This window comes from Podarcis cretensis, assembly GCF_951804945.1.
Source record: "Podarcis cretensis genome assembly, chromosome: 8".
NCBI lineage: Eukaryota > Metazoa > Chordata > Lepidosauria > Squamata > Lacertidae > Podarcis > Podarcis cretensis.
In genome coordinates this window covers 82,534,316-82,548,208 of record NC_137177.1, presented here as the reverse complement: position 1 = coordinate 82,548,208, position 13,893 = coordinate 82,534,316, and the positions used below count along the sequence as shown (strand labels likewise).

The 13,893-nt window shown below is 46.6% G+C and overlaps 1 long non-coding RNA gene across 1 annotated transcript; it reads right to left on the bottom strand.

The window, feature by feature from the left end:
* Positions 1-3: 3 nt before the first annotated feature.
* LOC307222225 lies at positions 4-6,570 on the bottom strand. Its single transcript, XR_013841645.1, has 3 exons — positions 6,208-6,570; positions 5,497-5,649; positions 4-317 (listed from the first exon to the last, which is right to left on the bottom strand). It is a non-coding gene; the product is annotated as an uncharacterized lncRNA (long non-coding RNA).
* Positions 6,571-13,893: the final 7,323 nt, after the last annotated feature.

Genomic DNA, 13,893 nt, shown 5'->3' with positions numbered 1-13,893 from the left:
TGAAGTTGGTGCATCGCTGGTAAACTCGGAGTCTCCAGATGCGCCCCTCTGCAGTTTTGACTCAAGGTTGCTTTGCCGTTTGGGTAAAGAGCCGCCGGTGGCGTCCTGGAAAGACCAATAAGGGCAAGAGAGGTTGGTCTGAACAGCACGGTGTTGCTGCAGGTCCTTGCTTCCCTTTCCCGCAAATGCAGCCCGTTTTCCCCCCTGGGCACCCGCTCCTCTGCAGTCTGGCCTGCGGACAATGGAGTCGGCTGCTACATTCCTTTCGGTGGACAGGTACAGATTGATGTTGATGTTTCTCTGGATGTTTGTTTGCTCTGCAGAGGAGAAGAATAAAGCTGTTTATGTTAGGACTCAGCATGCATGTCAAATACCTTTCCATTCCTTCCCGCGGCTGATGTTAAACAGTGACCCCACGTCAGATCCTTCAACTTTGCAAGTTGGGATGTGCGTGAACATTCCGTGACTTCACAAAAGCAAACAATGATTACTGACATGCCGTGATGTCTAAAAGCAGGGAATCTGAGCAGAAGGAGGAAGAACGTGTGGAAAACTGACATACATTTACTGAATGCCACATCCATACTGCACATTTAAATTGCATGGCTTCTTCCAAAGAATCCTGGGCTCTGTCATTTCTCCCTCACAGAGCCACAATTCCCAGCACCTTTACCAAACTACAGTTCCCAAGATTCCTGCGGGTAGCCACGTGCTTTAAATGCGTGGTGCAGGTGCATTGTGGGAAAGCAAAGCACACTGTTACAGTCGTACCTTGGAAGCTGAACGTAATCCATTCCGGAAGTCAGTTCGATTTCCAAAATTTTTGGAAACCAAATCGCGGCTTTTGATTGGCTGCAGGAAGCTCCGGCAGCCAATCGGAAGCCCCGTCGGACGTTTGGCTTCCAAAAATCGTTCGAAAACTGGAACACTCGTTCAGGAGCCAAGGTGTTTGAGATCCAAGGTATGACTGTATTCTGATGATAATAATAATAACAATAATACACTTACAATGAACACTGTAAATTGACGCAACAATTGAGGAACATTTAAGTTTCTAAAAATGGTGAGAAAGTGAAACATTACAGAGGTTTGTAAAATTACGGTACACTTTGTTTGCAGAAAGCAAATAAGGTTTCCTCCTTCTCCCATAGTAAAGGTAAGGTAAAGGGATCCCTGACCATTAGGTCCAGTTGTGACCGACTCTGGGGTTGTGGCGCTCATCTCGCTTTATTGGCTGAGGGCGTACAGCTTCCGGGTCATGTGACGAGCGGGACTAAGCCGCTTCTGGCAAACCAGAGCAGCACACGGAAATGCCGTTTACCTTCCCGACAGAGCGGTACCTATTTATCTACTTGCACTTTGAGGTGCTTTCGAACTGCTAGGTTGGCAGGAGCTGGGACAGAGCAACAGGAACTCACCCCGTCGCGGGGATTCGAACCGCCGACCTTGTGATCAGCAAGTCCTAGGCTCTGTGGTTTAACCCACAGCGCCGCCCGCGTCCCTTCTCCCATAGTACTGGAACCTAACAGGGCCATTTAATGAAGCTGAAACCTGCAAGATTCAGGGCAGACATTAGGAAGGACTTATTCATGCCGTCAACCCCTGGGTTTCAAATGCATGCCATGATTCTCTAGGTGTTGCATGGGGTTGACTCTGTCCTAGAACAGTCCGTCCCTGGATTTCAGATTAGCAAGCGATACACAGCCAATCCCCAGAGAGGCTGTGAACAACCCACACCTTCTCACAGGCTCCGCCACAAATAAGAGTTTTAGACTATGGTTCGCCGCTCCCTTTAATAGCAAACTCAGGTGCTCGGTGCCAACCGAAATGGAGCAAAACGAGGCTAAGTATAAACCTGAGCAGGAAACTCCCCAAATATAGGTCGATAGAAAGATGGGGAAGATATATACAGTGGTACCTCGGGTTACATACGCTTCAGGTTACAGACTCAGCTAACCCAGAAATAGTACCTTGCGTTAAGAACTTTGCTTCAGGATGAGAACAGAAATCGTGCTCCGGCGGTGCACTACCATTAGCTAAAGTGGTACCTCAGGTTAAGAACAATTTCAGGTTAAGAATGGACCCCTGGAACGAATTAAGTACTTAACCCAAGACACCACTATACGTGGGCGGCACTGTGGGTTAAACCACAGAGCCTAGGACTTGCTGATCAGAAGGTCGGCGGTTCGAATCCCCGCAACGGGGTGAGCTTCCGTTGCTCGGTCCCAGCTCCTGCCAACCTAGCAGTTCGAAAGCACGTCAAAGTGCAAGTAGATAAATAGGTACCGCTACGGCGGGAAGGTAAACGGCGTTTCCATGCACTGCCAGAAGCGGCTTAGTCCTGCTGGCCACATGACCCGGAAGCTGTACACCAGCTCCCTCGGCCAATAAAGTGAGATGAGCGCCGCAACCCCAGAGTCGGCCACAACTGGACCTAATGGTCAGGGGTCCCTTTACTTTTACCGCTGTATACTCTAATCATTGAGAACAAGGCAACCGCAGTAGCTGTAGGATTTTGAGTGCTGGCTAGGACACCAAGATAAAAGTAAAGGGACCCCTGACCATTAGGTCCAGTCGTGACCGACTCTGGGGTTGCGGCGCTCATCTCGCTTTATTGGCCGAGGGAGCCGGCGTACAGCTTCCGGGTCATGCAGCCAGCAGGACTAAGCCTCTTCTGGCAAACCAAAGCAGAGCACGGAAACGCCCTTTACCTTCCCACCGAAGCGGTACCTATTTATCTACTTGCACTTTGACGTGCTTTCGAACTGCTAGGTTGGCAGGAGCAGAGACTGGGCAACGGGAGCTCACCCCGTTGTGGGGATTAGAACCGCCAACCTTCTGATCGGCAAGTCCTAGGCTCTGTGGTTTAACTCACAGCGCCACCAGCGTCCCAGGATACCCCAAGATACTCTGCCACATTTTGCTGTGTTGCCACCTATCTCGTCCCTCTGCAAGGATGCTAAACTGAGTAGAGGGTGCCCACCTGCCCAGCCAAACGCTATTTGCCTGCGCCTGCGCTAAGCTGCCAAATGCCTCTCTCAGCACATCTTAAGCGTGCGGCTTTACAACGCACCTCCTACAGCCAAACCGCCTCTCTTCCCGCCTTACTCACTCCGATCGGCACCGTGGGACATGCTCCCGGCTCCATCCACATCTGTGGGGTTGGGTGTGGGGCAGAAGCAGGTGCCCCTTTGTGTTCGCTTCTCTGACCTTGATGGGTTGGGGCCGGGGAACGACGACAACACCCCACCGTGCTGCGTTCTCCCCGGCAGCTGACGGCACGCTTAATGCTCGAAAGCCGAAGTGTGCTAGCCAGCTGATTCGCTCTAAGCAGCTTAGAGCCCACGATTTAAGATCCCAGTTAGTCACTGTGGAACCAGATGTCCAGCATGCCAGGCGGTGGAAAAGAGGAGCAAGGAGGCTTTGATCCACTTCTAATTAGAACTCCGTCCTCAAGACGAGCCGGGCAAATTAGCTCCAGAACAACCCAGTCTGTCTGGCCGGCGGCGGCAGCAGAACCGCGTGCTGATGTCTTGCCCGTAGAAAAATATCTTCTGTGAATTATTTCAAGCAATTCTCAAATGCCCACAATAATCATCGCTCAAGAGCAAAGACATAAGACTTCAGGGATCCGCACCCTGCCTCTTTAGCCAAACATGGCTCCCACCAGAGCGACTTACAAAAAGCAACGCTAAGCCCTCAAGTTTTACAGTCTAAAAGGACATAACATACAAGGAAAAAGGGAGGAGGAGGGAGGAGGGGAAGCGAGCTCAGGTGACACCCTTACACAAATATTTTTCTGATTCTAAGAAGAGAAGAAGAGGAGTTTGGATTTGATATCCTACTCCCCTTCAGGAGTCTCAAAGCGGATAACATTCTCCTTTCCCTTCCTCCCCCACAACAAACACTCTGTGAGGTGAGTGAGGCTGAGAGACTTCGGAGAAGTGTAACTAGCCCAAGGTCACCCAGCAGCTGAATGTGGAGGAGCTGGGAATTGAACCCAGTCCACCAGATTACGAGTCTACCACTCTTAACCACTACACCACACTGGCTCTCTAAGACAATGCACTCCTCAGTACACACCATAATATTGCAACTTACACCATGTCAAGACGTAGAAAGACAAATAACGTATTTAATTTCTAATTCTCATTACTTCCTCAATATTTTTTTAAAAAACCTCCATCCAATTATCAACAATTATTATCCTAAGAATTTAATTTCCCCTATCGCAGACGCAAGCACATCTATTTCCTACCTGAGTTGCCAATGACTTTGCTCCCAATACAATTTCATTTATTTACTTATTCAAACAATCTTTGTCTGAAGATCCCAGCATAAAAACGCAAGATATATATTTACATATGCAAATACACACACACACATATAAAACAGGAACAAAAACAAAACAATGGGCCCCCTCCCCTGTATCTCTTACTCTATCTTTTCCCTTTTTTATAATTTTTATTACATTTTCTGTTATACAATTTAAAGTACTCATTTTTACATCCTTAAAATATCAATGACTTCCCTTCTTCTCTTTCCATGGTTCATTTTACACATCATAAATCCCTGCATATTTTACAAAAACTATACCAATCGGTTTTCCATTATTGCACCCATCAAAACTTATTTACACTGTTGAATTTATCTTAATGCTGCCAGCGTTTTCAGCTGTACGCAATTATTTCCCATATATTCAATAAGCATTCTCCAATCTTCTCTAAACGTATGTTCTTCTTGTTCTCTTATTCTATATGTTAAGTCTGCGAGTTCTGCATATTCTGTCAACTGAAGTTGCCATTCTTCTTTGGTTGGGACCTCGCACGTTTTCCATTTTGGGGCTAACAAAACAAGGGCTGCGGTAGTGGCGTACATAAATAATCTTTTTTGACACCAGGGAATTTCAGTCTGAATTATCCCCAACAGAAAAGACTTTGGTTTTTTGGGGAAAGTACTTTAAAACATTCCCCCCCCCCCAATTCATTATGGATCATTTCCCACTACAGTGGTGCCCTGCAAGACGAACGCCTCGCAAGACGGAAAACCCGCTAGACGAAAGGGTTTTCCGTTTTGGAGGCGCTTCGCAAAACAAATTTCCCTATGGGCTTGCTTCGCAAGACGAAAAAACCGCTAGACGAAGAGACTTGCGGAACGGATTAATTTCGTCTTGTGAGGCACCACTGTATCTCTTTCCTAACCCTTTCTGAAAACATAATAAATGTAATTTAAAGAATTAATAGGATCACTTGAACTTGATTGACACACCAGCTACAGTCCAGAGGGAGTCCAGAGGGGTAGTGGTTGACTGGTGCCCAGTGGAGCCCAACAGCAGGGGGCGCCAGAGCCAATGGCAGGTGGAGACAACGCATTCCATATTTGCTTCCACCTCCTGCCTGCTGGGCTCTACAAGAGACAACCCTGAGACTAAGCAAGGAGGGAGCCAACAGTCAAGGCCACCCCACCCTAGTGGACTCCAGGGAAGCCTCAGCTTACCAGATGCCACATAGCCACTCAGAAAAGGAGGGATGTTTTCTTTCTTCCTGCCTCTCGGCATCCTGTCCAGCTCCTCCACACCTGTGTCGTCCCTTTAAACCCGAGACCAATCTTGCAACAGGAAACCCCGGGCAAGGCCACAGCACCAACTGCCTGGAAGATCAAAGCAACAAGAGGTAAACAAAGCAATCTTCTTCGCTGCTATTACTGCATCGCAGTGGGGTTGGACTAGATGACCGCACTGGGACCCTTCCAACTCTACGTCGTTATGATTCTAAGGCAGGTAACGATTCTGAAAGTCAGTATGGGCTGCTGAGTGGCCATACATTTAAAGCACACCCTCCCCCCAAAGAATCTTGGGAGCTGTAGTGCTTACTGTTAAGTTGTGGGTGAACATATCAGACGACACAGCGATTCTTCAAACAGCTCTTCTTTATTCTGAGGCCAGAACTGAACTGAGCTGAAGGGTTCAGTCAGCCTGCTTATATAGAGCTCAACTACAACGCAACTGTAACAACTTTCTGTAACTATCCAATCACTGAATGTCACTTTCAATCCCTTATTTGCATATGTGGACCTGAGTGAAAACTATCTACAGTATCCCCCTGCTGGCCCAGGGTGAGAACTTCAGTACATAACACTTACAATCTGCAATCCCCAGCACCCCTTAGCAAACTACAGTTCCCAGGAATCTATGGGAGAAGCAATTACCTGTTGCTGGAAACCACAGAAGTCGAGCTGTTTGGGGGCTTCCCACTGTGAAAACAGGATGCTGGACTAGATTGGCCTCATCCAGGCCACTTTATGTCCTTAAGATGTCTTCTTAAGCTGCTGCTGGGGATGAATTTATGACAAAGTTTGGACTAGAATCTTGGGTTATTGACTAGAATCGGTACTCTGGAATCTTGGGATATCAAATAAGGACTAGAACATGGGTGGGCAAACTAAAGCCCGGGGGCCGGTTCCAGCCCAATCGCCTTCTCAATCTGGCCCCCGGACGGTCCGGGAATCAGCGTGTTTTTACATGAGTTGAATGTGTCCTTTTATTTAAAATGCATCTCTGGGTTGTTTATGGGGCCTGCCTGGTGTTTTTACATGAGTAGAATCTGTGCTTTTATTTAAAATGAATATCTGGGTTATTTGTGGGGCATAGGGATTTGTTCATATTTTTTTCCAAAATATAGTCCGCCCACCCACAAGGTCTGAGGGAAAAAGTTTGCTGACCCCTGGACTAGAAGCTTGCATACTCCTAATCATGTTCCTTTTTATCCAAGGCTTTGGTTGATCTGATTTGCATCCTATGCCCTTTTAAAGTTTTTTTTTGCGGGGGGGGGGGGCTATTGGGTTTTTGTTTTTAATATGTATTTTGTGGTTTTATACAGTGGTACCTCGGGTTAAGTACTTAATTCGTTCCGGAGGTCCGTTCTTAACCTGAAACTGTTCTTAACCTGAGGTACCACTTTAGCTAATGGGGCCTCCTGCTGCCGCTGCCGGCGCACAATTTCTGTTCTCATCCTGAAGCAAAGTTCTTAACCCGAGGTACTATTTCTGGGTTAGTGGAGTCTGTAACCTAAAGCGCCTGTAACCCGAGGTACCACTGTATCTTGATTTTATTCTGTGAACCACCTTGAGACCCCGGGGTATAGGGCAGTACAGTGGTACCTCGCAAGACGAATGCCTCGTAAGACGAAAAACTTGCGAAACGAAAGAGTTTTTCGTTTTTTGAGTCGCTTCGCAAGACGGATTTCCCTATGGGCTTGCTTCACAAGACAAAAACGTCTTGCAAGTTTGTTTCCTTTGTCTTGCAAGTTTGTTTCCTTTTTCTTAAAACCGTGCATTCACTTCGAGGAGCAACTCATAGCACGCGGTGTGGTAGCCTTTTTTGAGGTTTTTGAAGACTTTGGTGATTTCCGAAGCTTTTCCAAAATCCGTGCTTCGCAAGACGAAAAAATCGCAAGACGAAAAAACTCGCGGAACGAATTAATTTCGTCTTGCGAGGCACCACTGTATATAACTTCAATTAATAATACTGTAATAATAATAATCAGCACCGATCTGTTTGGGGCTTGGTGGTACCTTGGGTTACATACGCTTCAGGTTACAGACTCCGCTAACCCAGAAATAGTACCTTGGGTAGGACTCGAACCAATGGCTTCAAGTTACAGGAAAGGAGATTCTAACTAAACATCCGGAAAAAATTCTGATGGCAAAAATTGTTCAAGAGTGGATTGGAATTCCTCAGAAGGTGGTGGACACCCCTTCCTTGGAGGGTTTTTTTTAAGCAAAGGTTGGATCTGTCAGGGATGCTTTAGTTGCAATTCATGCCTTGCAGGGGGTTGGACTAGATGACCCTCGGGGTCCCTTCCAACTCTACGATTTTGTGACTGAACACCCAGCCCACATTTCTGTCTTCCATGACGGCATGCCAAGCAGATGAGGAGAGAGGGCACAGAACCATCCTCCGCCAGGCATGCAGTTACAGTGGTACCTCGGGTTACAGACGCTTCAGGTTACAGACTCGGCTAACCCAGAAATAGTACCTCAGGTTAAGAACTTTGCTTCAGGATGAGAACAGAAATCGTGCTCCGGTGGCGCGGCAGCAGCGGGAGGCCCCATTAGCTAAAGTGGTGCTTCAGGTTAAGAACAGTTTCAGGTTAAGAACGGACCTCTAGAACGAATTAAGTACTTAACCCGAGGTACCACTGTACTCCTAATCACGTTCCTTTTTAACCAAGCCTTTGATTGATCTGATTTGCATCCTGTGCCCTTTTTAAGTGGGTTTTTTTTGGGGGGGGGGCTATTGGGTTTTTGTTTTTATTATGTATTTTGTGGTTTTATATTTTGATTTTATTCTGTGAACTGCCCTGAGACCCTGGGGTATAGGGTGATATATAAATTCAATTAATAATAATAATAATCAGCACCAATCTGTTTGGGGCTTGGTGGCCCCAATCCTGCATAATAATAATAATAATAATAATAATAATAATAATTTATTATTTATATCCCGCCCATCTGGCTGGGCCTTCCCAGCCACTCTGGGCAGCTTCCATAAAAACCAAAAATACAGTAAAATCACACGTTAAAAACTTCCCTGAACAGGGCTGCCTTAAGATGTCTTCTGAATGTCAGGTAGTTGTTTATCGCTTTGACATCTGCTGGAAGGGCGTTCCACAGGGTGGGCGCCACTACCGAGGAGGCCCTCTGCCTGGTTTCCTGTAGCTTTGCTTCTCACAATGAGGGAACCGCCAGAAGGCCCTCGGCGCTGGACCTCAGCGTCCGGGCAGAACGATGGGGGTGGAGACGCTCCTTCAGGTATACTGGGCCGAGGCCATTTAGGGCTTTAAAGGTCAGCACCAACACTTTGAAGTGTGCTCGGAAACGTACTGGGAGCCAATGTAGGTCTTTCAAGACCGGTGTTATATGGTCTCGGCGGCCGCTCCCAGTCACCAGTCTAGCTGCCGCATTCTGGATTAGTTGTAGTTTCCGAGTCACCTTCAAAGGTAGCCCCACGTAGAGTGCATTGCAGTAGTCCAAGCTTGAGATAACCAGAGCATGCACCACTCTGGCGAGACAGTCTGCAGGCAGATAGGGTCTCAGCCTGCGTACCAGATGGAGCTGGTACACAGCTGCCCTGGACACAGATTTGACCTGTGCCTCCATGGACAGCTGTGAGTCCAAAATGACTCCCAGGCTGCGCACCTGGTCCTTCAGGGGCACAGTTACCCCATTCAGGACCAGGGAATCCTCCACACCTGCCCGCCTCCTGTCCCCCAGAAACAGTACTTCTGTCTTGTCAGGATTCAACCTCAATCTGTTAGCCGCCATCCAACCTCCAACCGCCTCCAGACACTCACACAGGACCTTCACCGCCCTCACTGGTTCTGATTTAAAAGAGAGGTAGAGCTGGGTATCATCTGCATACTGATGAACACCCAGCCCAAACCTCCTGATGATCTCTCCCAGCGGCTTCATATAGATATTAAAAAGCATGGGGGAGAGGACAGAACCCTGAGGCACCCCACAAGTGAGAGCCCAGGGGTCTGAACACTCATCCCCCACCACCACTTTCTGAACACGGCCCAGGAGGAAGGAGCGGAACCACTGTAGGACAGTGCCCCCATACTGCACTGGATAACCTCACTGCTCCCAGATCCGCATTTGTCTTAAGGGGGTTTATTATTCCTGATTCACCCCTTCCGATTTGCATGATGCGAGTGGTTTTCTGGTGGTCCTAGGCCATTGCATTCAGGCCTGCTTTGCACCCCTTTTACCTAAGAACGGAAGAAGAGCCGCGCTGGAGCAAATCGGGAAAGCCTCTCCTCCTAACCCAGCATCCTGTTTCCGACGGCGGACAGCCTCGACACCGCTTCCCTTGCCCCATGGAGGGATTAGGGTGGGTGGGAAAGGGTGCGGGTGGGGAGATCTCACCTGTGTCCCTGCCAAAGAAATAACTCGGGAGAGAAAACCGAGCCAAGCAAGGCGGAGGAGGAGACTCCCTTTCCGTTGCAAACCAAGCTCCCGCGCCTTCCTTTAAACCGACGGAAATGCAACGGGGGGAAGCCAAGGGGGGCTCGGACAGCCCACAGCTGCAGCGCCGGCTCCGCAGCCTCTCCGATGGGGCCGCGGCAGGGATCTCGAGAGGGGCGCGCAAGGACCGGAAAGGCGCCGCTTTGCTGCACATTTCGCGGGGCTGACTTGCCCCATATTTATTTATTCACTTACTACTTCAGGACATCCCCTAATGCAAACACGCTCGTTTGTTGGTATTGTAGCACCCTGCTTGTGGTTAACGCTTAGCTGGAATGAAATATTCAACGCAGCAATAGAGAAATTAAAATAATAATTTATTTGTCAGACAAATAAATGAGAGGCACAGTGGTATATGGTTACCAAGCTCTGGCCTGGCCTCCTGCCATTCTGGCCAGCACTTATATTTCCTTAATCCAGCCCCCTTGCTCCTCCTGTGGCTGCCTCTGTCCAATCAGCCTGGTTGAAATTCCTATTGGCTATTTGCTAAAACCAATCACAAAAGATACACCCATTTCCTCTTGCCCTTTTATGGGAATCAAAAAGCTATATATTCTTCTATCTATAAATGACAAATAAGTAGTAATATCTTACATGTGTCTCAACAAGGAATCTTAATTACCAGCTCACCTCTTGCCCTCCTTGCCCTATTGCCTTCCAAAACAGATGGTTAATCTTGAATTTTTATCTTAAACATATGTCAAGGATTTTGAGTTCACATCAACATTGAGAGATCTCCTTCATTTGAAGGTTTCTAAACAAAAGGCCTGACAACCATATATCAGGAGTGCTCGATTGGCATCTCCTGTCTGGCAGGAGGCTGGGCTGGTGGCTGACTTAATTTCAGGATAGTTACAACTCTTACAACTATATGAAATAAGAATCTAGCATTTCTTAAATCCTTTGCATAATTATATTTAAACTAATATATTTAATACATAAAAAACCTTTTAAAAGGAAAAGAAATCTTAAAAGGATCTTAGTTTAAGAAAGAAACAGCTTTAGAAAAGACTTCCCAAAAATGCTCTCTTTCTGCCAGCCAGACCAGTTGCTTTTCAATTTGCTCTTGGCCTTTTTAACCTTAGGAAGAAGATTTGGCTCATTTTACTATTTATCAACCCTTAATTTGTAGGGTCAGTGTAACCTTGGCTCTCAGCCTGTAATTCCCTTTTTACGACTTTGAGAATTGTTTTCTGCTATAAATCAGGGGGCCCCCTTGTCTAGGAGTAAAAACATTGCCAAGGTTCTTAGGCAGCTGCTCTTCTGCCTGGCATGAAACATTTGAAAATCTTAAGCTTTTTAAGATACAGGCCCTGATCAAAAAATATAAGCTTTGATAAAAATGCAGGCTTATGATTAGATGCCTCAGTATGCCTCTGTGTCTCCCATCGCTAGGAAAATTAGAGCAAATTATATAGCCAAGATAGCCCCCAACTGTAAAGGAGATGAATTTATTTGACCCTATCTAAATCTCTATGTGGGACAAGAAGCTACAGTTAGAACTGGATATGGAACAACTGATTGGTTCAAAATTGGGAAAGGAGTATGACAAGGCTGTATATTGTCTCCCTGCTTATTTAACTTATATGCAGAATTCATCATGCAAAAGGCTGGGCTGGATGAATCCCAAGCCGGAATTAAAATCGCCAGAAGAAATATCAACAACCTCAGATATGCAGATGACACAACCTTGATGGCGGAAAGTGAGGAGGAATTAAAGAACCTTTTAATGAGGGTGAAAGAGGAGAGCGCAAAACATGGTTTGAAGCTCAACATCAAAAAAACGAAGATCATGGCCACTGGGCCCATCACCTCCTGGCAAATAAAAGGGGAAGAAATGGAGGCAGTGAGAGATTGTACTTTCCTGGGCTCCATGATCACTGCAGATGGTGACAGCAGCCACGAAATTAAAAGGCAGCCTGCTTCTTGGGAGAAAAGCGATGGCAAACCTAGACAGCATCTTAAAAAGCAGAGACATTACCTTGCCAACAAAGGTCCATATAGTTAAAGCTATGGTTTTCCCAGTGTTCTTGAAGCTACCAGCATGAGTTTGACCAAACTGTGGGAGGCAGTGGAAGACAGGAGTGCCTGGCGTGCTCTGGTCCATGGGGTCACGAAGAGTCGGACACGACTAAACAACAACACTTACTACATCCCCTAATGCAAACACGTTCGTTGGTATGCCTCTGTGTCTCCCATCGCTAGGAAAATTAGAGCCAATTATATAGCCAAGATAGCCCCCAACTGTAAAGGAGATGAATTTATTTGACCCTATTTACGTCAAGCTATATTCTATCTTTATCACCAAACTCCGAATACAATTGCACATTTTATTAATTAACATTATTTTTTAATATATTAGTGGCCATGAAGTGAGTTTAGCCTATACATTTTATTATTTAATGTCTTAACCTGTATATTGAGATACTTTTATAGCTCTGTTTAGAGTAGGTAATGTCTTGATAATATAAATGTTTTAAGTTTTTTGTATTAATCCAGCATATTTTCTTTTAATTATTGAATGATCCTGTGTACATTGCAGCAGTCTTTGGCTACGTGCAATAAAACTGACTGTTCACTTACTGAATTTATATATCAGGATTATTTTTGGCAAGGGAAGAACTGAGTTATCTGTGAAGCAATTGGTCAATTAGTTATTTTTATTGACTTACTTGATTTGGGGGAGGGGGGCAGCTGCCCACACACCAGTTGTGCCCATGGCCCCATAGCACAAATACTCTAGGAAACCAGTGGTGTAGTGGTTAAGAGTGTCGGACCTGGACCTGGGAGATCAGGGTTTCCCCCACTGAGTCATGAAGCTCACCTGGGTGACCTTGAGCCAGCCACCTAACCTACTTTGCAGGGTCGTTGTAGGGATTAGCTGAAAACTGGGGTGAACCACATGGAAAGAATGGTGGGATATAATTGCAGCAAATGAGCTCTTCGGCTTACCTGCCGGCCGGATGGAGATGTCATTCGGCAACCTGGCACCCACATAGTCGCAACTGGAACTGTGCCAGTCGCAAAAAGGTGCCTGGCAAATTTCTGACACTGGAGAGAGCAGAAGGAGATACCCCCCTCCCCTAATCTCATAGTGCTTAAGCTCGGGGGCATCCAATGAAACTGAATGCGATTCAACACAGACGAAAGGAAGTCATTCATTGATTTATCGGCTGCTTTAAAATGAGGCTGCATTTGAAACTGCATTTTAATCTGTATTTTAAATTGGTTTCCCCCCCCCCTTTCTCTTTTCCCCCTATTATGTTTTTACTGTGGTTTTATTGGTGTTAGCCGCCCTGAGCCTGGCTCTGGCCGGGGAGGGCAGGGTATAAATATTATTATTATTATTATTATTATTATTATTATTATTATTATTACAGTGCCCAAACTATGGAACTTACTCCTGCAGGAGGCAGGGATGGTCAACTTGGATGGTTTTAAAAGAGGATTGGACAAATTCATGCGGGGCAACTAGTTATTATGGTTTATTATTATGGGGTGGGTGCTTTGGAGCTTGAGTCCTGCTTGTGGGGTTTTCCTTGGGGCATCTGGTTTGCAACCATGGGATGCTGGACTAAATGGGCCTTTGAGCAGTTCAGCTGGTTAAAGCATGGTGCTGATAATGCCAAGGTTGCAGGTTCAATCCCCGTATGGGACAACTGCGTATTCCTGCGCTGCAGGGGGTTGGACTAGATGATCCCCAGGGTCCCTTCCACCTCTATGATTCTTCAATGACTTCTGTTTCCCCCCCCCCCCATCCCTCCCCATTTAGCAACCACCCAGCTTCGTTCAGCTGTTACAGCTCAAACCAACAAGCGAGCCTAGCAGAAAGAAGCCAGCGCCATGATCAAACTCAAGACTGAAACG